General features: G+C 38.7%; 1 protein-coding gene across 1 annotated transcript in view; it reads left to right on the top strand.

Moving 5' to 3' along the window:
- Positions 1–350: 350 nt before the first annotated feature.
- GRAP2 (GRB2 related adaptor protein 2) overlaps positions 351–9,720 on the top strand; it is a 64,005-nt gene continuing 54,635 nt past the window's right edge. Inside the window, exon 1 of the mRNA XM_055328676.1 lies at positions 351–543. The gene's annotated coding sequence lies outside the window, so the exon portion shown is untranslated. The remainder of the gene's footprint in view (positions 544–9,720) is intronic.

Genomic DNA, 9,720 nt, shown 5'->3' with positions numbered 1-9,720 from the left:
TTTTTTTCCCTCTGGATTCTTGGATGTAATAAGGGAAAAATCAGAGTTTTCCTTCAGAGCAGCAACAGCTTGTTGATGGATCACCTCTAGGATTAGAAATTTTCTTATGGGAACATAATCGTTCGGGGGGGAAATTGTTAAAATTGAAACCAAGCATCAAGAAGCAAAAGTGTTTCAGAGAACCTCCTGCATTTTAGTTCAACTCTGGCAGCAAGAAAACAAAACCACATAATCTAAGGCTCACGCCCAACTCTCTGAAGCCCTGTATCTGCTAGTTCCTGTGTGGTTTGCCTACAGACTGCAGGGCTGACTGGGGGTAGTTTGGAGGAGGGAGTAAGAAGTAAGGCAGGAGGAGGCATTATTAATGGATCTGTGAACTTGAACCCTGTTTTAGTATGATCCTTGGAAGATAGCACAAGGTGGATCTGTACTCTGAAATGCAATAATTTTGATATTTGACTTCATCTTCCTTCTTGCAAGAGAAGATACTATTAATTTGGTGTCAAAGCCAAGACATAGACTCGACCTCCTCTCTTCAAAAAGGTATGTCATTACACAACGTCGGGCCATATACTCTAGAGATCTTGAATAGATTTATAACTTGCAGGATGTTCTCTATAAGTCAAATCTAATTAAAATGAATCCCATGGGTTCTCTAAATATTGCTTTTCTATATTTTGGTCCATCCACAAAGGTCTGTATGTCTTTTGCTGTAACAATGCTTGGTGTGATGCGATTCGACTTCCAGCAGAAGAACTTGTTCCTTATCCAGTCCAGCACACAAAATTCTCCACTAATTGGCCTCTGAGCCATCCCAGGGAGACTTTAGACCCATTACAGAGGTGAAATCCCACCTCTCCATTGTTGGCACTGAAATCCAATTGAAGGCGGGAATGAAGGTCTGGGCAGCAATGAATGAACATTGGCACTGTAGGGTCAGGATGGCTCTTTTATGTACATTTCTAGTTCTGTCAGTATTTATCGTACCTTTACAGAGAATACCACTTTGGATCTCTTTACAAAAAGAAAACTTTATGTTGAAATAGGTTTTGAGAGAGTATTGTCTATCTTTATCTCTTTATTGATAATTAGTGCCAGGTCCCTAAGATGGTGCCCAATTCAGGCATTGAGCTGAAGACAGCTCCTTTGTGCTCTTTGCCCCAACTACTCCTGAATATGGGGGTTGAGTATACCCACGAAGGATTTCACTAAATTAAAAATACCATGTTTACATACCTGGAATGGGTCCTTGTTAATAAGGTATGAGTAACTTAATCTGCACATTACTGAAAATATTCAGCCCCATATAAATTAAGAGGGAAATGTTTAGGATCTAAAATTCTGATTCTGAAGGGGTTGCATGTGCTCATGTTATGTCATCTGAGGGTGGAAACCTCAGGTTGAAGCATCTTTTGTTCTATACAACTGCATTTATCATAGACTGAGTGGTTCTTCAGTGGGGGTTCTCCTTTTTCTCTTATTTTTGGTTTCAGAAAGAACGTTTAGTGTAAGTAGACTCTGCTTTAACAACCCAGTATTGTTTATAAAACTTCATGTTTATAATGTAATTTTAAGGAAAACCTCTACAAAACCCACTGTTAAATAAAGAACACTGTAAATACAGAACCATCGAAGTGCATTTAAATTTCAAGTTTTAAAAACTATGATTTGTACTCTTTTTGAGAACTTTGTTTTTTGTAAAGAGAGAAGGCCTGTATTGTTGAATAAGATCGGACTTGGAGTGTCTCCCATAAATTATAGGCTTATTTTCCCTAATATATTACTTATTTTATTTTTTTAAATGACTTTTCTGAAGCAGAAGGGAGGAACACTATCGATTTGTTCAGTATCGATTTAAGTAATAATTCTATTGCTACTAAGATATCCTTCTGAATATCTCCCACATCTTATGTCCTGATGAAAATCCCTTTTGTTCTGTTAGTTCAGTTGTTCTATGTCTACTTCACAGAGATACTATGAGAATAAATGAGCTCACACAGATACGAAGTGCCTTAGGAAAAAAAGCACTCTAAAAATGCAAACTTGTATCATTAATTATTGCTTTGAATTGATCTTTTTTTTTCACTTTTATACAAAATATACCTCATCTCTCTTAGAACCACTGCCTTCTGGAAGAGTTGAAAATCATCCCCGATTCCCACAAATGTATTGATTCTCAGAGTATAATAACACCTGCTGATGCTGGTGCCTTACAGCACTCACGCCTGAACTTGAGCAGGACTTGCCTCTTTTCCTGGATCAAGAAAAATCTACAGTTGTTCAAAATGTGTCATCAAGTGTGATTCCATGGGGAATTCTTAAATAAGTAACAGTTGCTGCTGGATTAGTCTTAGGGCCGGATTCTTCATTTTCATCCTGTCCTAAAAATTCAAAATGTGGTTAAGAATCTTTGTGACCTAAGTTATTTGAATCACAAGATGGGGTTGCTTCACTCCCATTTTGTCCATCTCAAGTATTTGCTAAAGCATATCTTCTTGATCTGCAAAGGAAGAACAGTCTTCTTTCTTTCTTTCTTTCTTTCTTTCTTTCTTTCTTTCTTTCTTTCTTCCTTTTTTCTTCTTTCTTTCTTTCTTTCTTTCTTTCTTTCTTTCTGCCTGCAACTTTAAAATTCTCAGGAACAAAATAAATTTAACACATAAGCATTTACAAGCATTTATTGGGCGTTCACTATGTATCAGGCCCTATATTAACATGGAGCACTCTTCAAGTTACTATCAGGTTTCAGTAAGGTTGAGCAAATAGAAATTCAGTAAGTGATTTTTAAAAATTTCTTTTTAAATATGCATTCACAAACATTATAGAGAATTAAAAGAAACTATTACTAAGTACATGAAGATAAAAGTCTCACATGCTCTCCAAAGAAGATATAAGACATTTTATGAAGAAAGTGAAGAAAAAGTCCAAACGAAAAAAGTTTGAAGTATTAGTACAACGAATACCTCTACCTTACCTGCTAGACTCACCAACTGCTATCTTTCTGCCATATTTGTTTCATCTTTGTGCATTTCTTTCAGAACTACTTGTAATTTGCAGACAAAGCAACACTCCACTCCTAAATAATTGGGTACACATCTAAGAATAGGGGCATTCTCCTATAGAACCACAACGCCATCATTATACTTAAGAAGACGGACAGTTTAAAAAAAAAAAGACCGACAGTAATTCCGTAATTTCATCTAATACTTAGACCATATCTAACCTTCACCATCTGACCCCCTATTGTCTATACCTTTTAAAAAAAATAGGATCTAATTTTTATAAAGAAAAGCACATTTTTGCACTTGGGCTTTATATTTTTATTTGATAACCGGATTTTTTTGGAGGGTTAGGCCAGTTATCTTGGAGGATATCCCACGTTCTGGATTTGTTGTTGCCTCATGGTGTCATTTAATTTGCTCCTCTACCCCCTGTATTTCCTGTAAACTCCCAGGTTCAGCCTGAGCATCGATTAGATTTCAATTGAACATTTTTTACAAGTCACTCCATATTGCATCTCATCAGGAGGCACATAATGCCAGGTTGTCCCTCTATTTGTGACTCTCGGTTTGATCATGGCTTGAGGTAGTGATCTCACTCCAGGGACCTCTCATCGTAAAGGTACTTTTTCTGCCTTTCCAATTAACAAGTTCCCTGAGGGGGTGACACTTTGGCACTGTGGTAATCTCTTATTTCACTACAAATGTTACCTAATGGCAATGGCTGTAGGTGATAATCCTTGCCGAAATTGACTGATCCATTGGGGACCATATACATTTTTTGTATAATTTGAAGAAGGTTTAGAAGTACAATTCATCATTTTTAGCAGCAATAGCAGATATGATTGAGTGTGTAAATTCAGATAATAACTCCAACAACAATAAGAAGTAACACTTACTGAGTGCCCGCTATGGGTTTGAGGCCAATCCTCCAGTTACTAACTGGGCCAGATGAGACAAATTAGTCTTCCTGTGCCTGGTTTCTTAAGGTGCAAAAGGAGAGTAATAGTGGTACCTATCTCATCATATCATTTTATTTTTTTTAAAGATTTTATTTATTATTCATGAGAGACAGAGAGAGAGAGAGAGAGAGGCAGAGACAGGGGCAGAGGGAGAAACAGGCTCCATGCAGGGAGCCTGATGTGGGACTCAATCCGGGGTCTCCAGGATCATGCCCTGGGCTAAAGGTGGCGTTAAACCGCTGAGCCACCCGGGCTGCCCCATCATATCATTTTAGAGCCTCAGTATAGTTGACCCTTGAACAACATGGGTTTGACTATGCGAGTCCACTTACACTTGGATTTTTTTTCTAGAAACACATGGCAGTATTATAAATATATTTTTCTCATGATTTTCTTTTCTCTAGCTTACATCATTGTAAGAAGACAGTGTATAATAGAACATGCAAAATAGGTGTTAATTGAGTGTTCAAGTTATTGGTAAGGCTTCTGATCAACAACTGTCTTTAGTAGTTAGGTTTGGGGAGAGTCAAAAGTTATTCAAAGATTTTTGGCCCTGGAGGGTGGTGCCCCAACCCGCACCGTATTCAAGGGGCAACTGTAATTTATACTTAACTGTAACTGTAAGTCACTAAAATGATGTCTGTATCATTTGCCAAGCACTGGTCTATTCCTTTATAGGTATGAACTCATTTGTTTTTCATAAGGGCGCAATGAAGGATAATGATATTATCCTTCTTTTGCAAGTGAGGAACCACAACTGCAGAGAGGATAAATAAGAAACCTGCACAAGGTCACTTAACTAGTATGTGGTAGAGCCTGGATTTGAACCCAAGCAGTCTGACTCTAGAGCGTTCTCTCCGAAGACTGGCACATGTAATGAGAAATGACACAAGTGGAACTGAATGGTAAGCAGCAACAGAACCTCGCACCACCACCACTCAGATTTTAAGTTACTCTAAGTTATTGAAAATCTGGTACCGTTGCTACCAAAATACATATTAGGTTTTGTTCTTCTGAATGATAATACTACAGATGAGTGTACTTACTGCATTTATAAAGCTTAAGGCTCTGTATGGGAAACTTTAAACAAAAGATATCACTAAGAACTGAAAAATATAGAACTATGAAGGAATAGGAAAGAGGCACACAGAAAGGAATAATACAAGAGGGGAATTATGAGTCCTCAGAGCCGTGGGGCAGGAGATGATATTTTGATATAGTCAAGAGGGAAAAAAATCCCTCTCATTTTTCACATTCCTGTACTGTATTAAGATGTTACCACTAAAATGCAGGAGTATAGCCATTGTCAGATTTATAAAGGACCCCACTGGATTTCTTTATGGGACGATGGATGAGTCTTGTAAGTAGGTAGCTTTGCTGGTTGGTTATCTCATACGCTCAGATATCGCAGAAGCCAGTCTCTGCTTCTGAAACATATAACTGTGTACAGAAAAGGCCTTAAAAACCAGTATCCATCCCTACCCGTTCATTAGCATTACAAAAGGGCTGTAGTGCCGTCTTATCCACTCCCTCAAACGCTGTTGCAGAAAGCTCTCAATTGTAATTTTCTAAAACAGAACTAAGAATAAATGAGAAAAAAATCCAGCATTAATAACGTTTTTATGCACTTCGAACACAAGTCATGGCTAAATTGGTCCTGCCTTTTTATGTTTTTTAATGAAAAGTAGCCTAATTGATCAATTGGTCATGAATAATACTTTTTCATTTGTTTTTCTCCATACCGCTCAGCCTTGTAGAACCATGGGCATAATGTGGCAGCCTCCAAATGGTTTATGATTTGTGTCTTTTGTCTAGTGCTTTATGGAAAATACTGGAAACAAAGTGCTGAGAACTCAGTAGGAACTCAGTAAATAAAAAGTAGATAGTTCTCTTGTTAAATACTACCTTAAAGAAATCTCTTTCAAATAACTAGGAAATATTATTAGAAAAGTAGGAAAACAAAAACCCTGGTTGGTTTGGAATTTGAAATTTCTATTCATCATTTTATAGGCCATAGATATTTAGTCCTCTATGGTACAAAATGGGAGGTCAGATTAGCTTCCCTCCCCCAAGTAGATTTATGTTCTAAAAACACAGATTATTGAATCAGTAAGGGCAGCGGGAAAATCTCAGCCATGACCTTTTAAGTTGACTATAAATATGTTGATACCCATAGCACACAGATTCTTACTGGCAGTGGTGAGGTAGGGGTTGAAGAATGTCAGCTACACAGTTAGGAAGCTGAGGGAAGCTATAGAAACTCCCCAGGGAGAAAAAAAAAATGTGCTTAGCACTCAGCCACATGCACCTTTATGCAGACTTTCTAGTGATCCATGAATCCCCCACCTGTCGGTGACAGGAAAAATTTCCTTTATCTGAAGTTATTTTACCCTGAGTCTTATAAAGTCTTTCAAAAGAGTTTTCACACGTTATCTCATTTGATCTTTGAGGTAGACGCACTACATATTTTACCTCTAGTGCTGCATTGTGGGAAAAACAAAGCTTGAGAATTTAAGTGGCTTTCTCAAGGTCATTTTGCTAACATTCGCCAAGACTTAAAACCAAGGCTTTGAAGTTGATACTCAGGGCTCCTTCTATCACACCGTGTTTTCTGGAGATGCAGGAACCCTTGATGAGCTTCTGGAAATCTGAAATTTGGCTCTACTGGAAACTACCTGCATGACTCTTAACACTGTAACTTCTTACAAGACATTGTAACTTCTCTGGGCCTCAGTTTACCTCTCAGTCAAGTGAGAGATTAGACTCTATGTGCTCTGAAGCCCTTTGGATTTTGTTCAAACTACTTAATCCCACTGGGCCTGAGAACAAATGACCTTTTCTGCAATAGATGACAAGACCTTTTACCCTTCCCTGTAGGTCGTAAAAGCTGGTGTCCAGTTTGCCATGGGTTCCTTTGCAATGTCCAAATCCTGTTAGAAACTATAAACATAATAGTGCTTTTGTGGGCTGCTTGCGTGTCGTTCTGCTGGTTGCTCATTTTCCTGCAGGGCTGAATGCCTCACAGTGAATTTGCTTTCTGTGCTCTGCATCAGACAGACTTACCATGATTATTTATTATCCCTCTTGGGTAGTTCAGAGTATAATATGGAAATAAATAATGATGATGGACTTATTTGGGGCTGATAAACCTTATCCTTCTATAAAGGTTATTTCTCTTGAAGGACCTAAACCTTCCATCTGATTTTTCATTATTAAGAGTTATTTCTTTTAATGTCCCTGAAATGTGCTTGGAAATTGGAGACTCATAAGAGGGCCTGCGGTACTGAGGACAGAAGCCTTGAAAGAAGGAAGGACATGACCAAGCCCTTCACTTTGGGGGCTAGCTGGAGTCTTTGGGTCAGTCTAATTAGGACAAGTTTAGTATTAGCATTTGTTTCAGATTTATAAAAAGTGTCCATAGCATAAGCTGCCAAGTACACAAAATCCATGATATAGTCCCAGCTTAATTCTGAGTCTCTCTGGAAAGCTAAAACAAGCAGAAAATTCTCATGCTTTGTGTGTCAGTTGCCAGATAGAACCCCAGAACTAAAGGTCTGCTCCACATGGCAGGAGCCACCCTGTTCTTGGCCATTGGACTAGTCTGGGCCAAGGACTATTTATTGGCAGGGAGAGGCTGGCGACCTCAGTAATCAGGAAGGTTGCCACAGAGATTTATTTGTGATTCATAGCCAGAGATATGAAATTGGGGGTCCTGGTTTCTCAGTCCTTTTGCTTTTTCAATTTTCCAAGTGAACTTCAGGCTGGCGAATGGAGCTATAGCAACTTCTCACAGAGAAGCGCATAATTTGCTCAGTACAGTGTCAGGTCACTGACTGTGGGAAGAAATACTGTCCAGTAATGAGAACAACAGAGAATGCAGTTAGCTCCTATGTTCTGTGCTGTTTCCTCAGCCTTATGGATGATGCAGTATGCTTCATTCCCTCCTCCGTCCTTGAGTGAAACGATACCATTCTCTAACCTGCTACGCAGGACACTTGGGAAGAGACATACATTGTAACCCCAAAAGCACTTTTATACCTTTGATATAATAGAAGTATGCAATATTTCATTTATAAAACGCATAACGTGGTGCTTTCTTATTTAGCCAAACCCATTTTGTGGCATATCTCTCTCTCAGACCAATGTTGTTAAGCAGACTACTAATTCACTTTATCCACTAGATACTGTAGGATGTTGTGACTTGGCACTGGTACCCTGTAAATACCCAAATAAACAAAGAAGGGGTAAGTGTGAAGCCAAAAAAAATCCCCTTGCTGGAGAGCGATTCTCAAGACCTGGAACAAGGCAGATGGAGCTCTTCCATAGTAAACTTTGTGTTTTGGTTCTTTGTTTTTTTTTGTGTGTGTTTTTTTCCAGCATGGATATACAGTTTTTATTTTAAAATGTAAGATGTAGGGAAAAATAAGATTTATTACACAGACAACCTGTGTCAGCTCAAATTATTTCATAAAATTAAGGGTCAGTTAGGTGCTATTACCATCAAGAGAGCATGCTAGAAGGCTCTGTCATGTAGATGCCATAAAAAATTACCTGTTTGGTCACTTTAATTCATCTTTGGGCTCCTGTCAGCAGACACCCCTTCAATCCCCAAATCACGGTACCCAGATATACTGAGAACACTTAGGATAATAACAAAAAAAATAATGGGTTCTTTCCCCTAAGGAACATATAAGCCATTAGGGAAATTGAGTAAATGAGCACTATAGTGCATTGCTTATGCGGAGAACAGAGCAGGTGGGGCAAGGAGGGCTCTGTAAAGAGGGCTTCCTGAGGGAGGCGCACCTGCAGGGCAGAGATGTGGCTTGACAAAGAGATGTAAGTGCAACTACAAATTTGCATCGTTCACAGAAATCATAGGAGGAACAGAGTCTTCTTTGCTGGTGATCTGTTTATTTTGCAAATGATAAGAGTTGAGAAGGCTCCCGTGACATTTTTTTCCTTGAGGAGCCAGAAATTAAATTTCTGTCCCTGGACACTGTTCCTCAAGCTCTTTTCCCACCTAGCTGGCTCTTCTCTCACTTCAGTTATGTCTCTCTCTAAAGTCTTCTTCTTTAAGCATCAGTATCTTTGGTTCTTTTAACTACTCTCCTAAGATGGGGTTTTGCATGCTGTCATCATTTTAAGGTGCTCACCTCTGAAGGACTCCAGTTTATGGATCATGGTGCCAGAATGGGATAGAGCTCTCCAGGCGGCCATCTAACAAATGCAGAATACAGCGAAGTTGTTGCCTCCCTTCCTCTATGCCTTATATTTCTATTAATATGGCCCAAGATTGCATTAGCCTTTTTGGCATTCATGTAACAAGGCTGACTTATGCAGAAATTGTGGTCTACTAAAACCCATGAGTTCTTATGCATTACTATTAAGCCAACTCTTCCTTATTCTGTACTTATGCTATTGATTTAAAAACAAACAAGCAAACAAAAAACCTTAGGCACAGAGGTTTAAATGTAGAGAAATTTATCCCTCTCATACTAAGTCATATTGATAACAACCTATTAAAATATTTCTAAGCTAGTGAATTAGTTCTCTCTCCTAGCAGGTGAGTATTTGTTTGCTGCTGAGAGCATAGCTAGTCTCACACTGGATCCCCCCTGGAAGAGGTCTCCATAGAGTCAGGACTTTATTTTCTCCTTCCTATCAAAAAATTCTCTGCAACCGTGGACAAATCTACATCTTTAGACAAACAGGTGAGCCTCCATCTTTCTGGCTATAAAATCAGAACAAACATGAATGGCCAT

Source organism: Nyctereutes procyonoides, unplaced genomic scaffold, assembly GCF_905146905.1.
Source record: "Nyctereutes procyonoides isolate TBG_1078 unplaced genomic scaffold, NYPRO_anot_genome, whole genome shotgun sequence".
Taxonomy (NCBI): Eukaryota; Metazoa; Chordata; class Mammalia; order Carnivora; family Canidae; genus Nyctereutes; species Nyctereutes procyonoides.
This window is presented reverse-complemented; position numbering and strand designations above follow the sequence as displayed.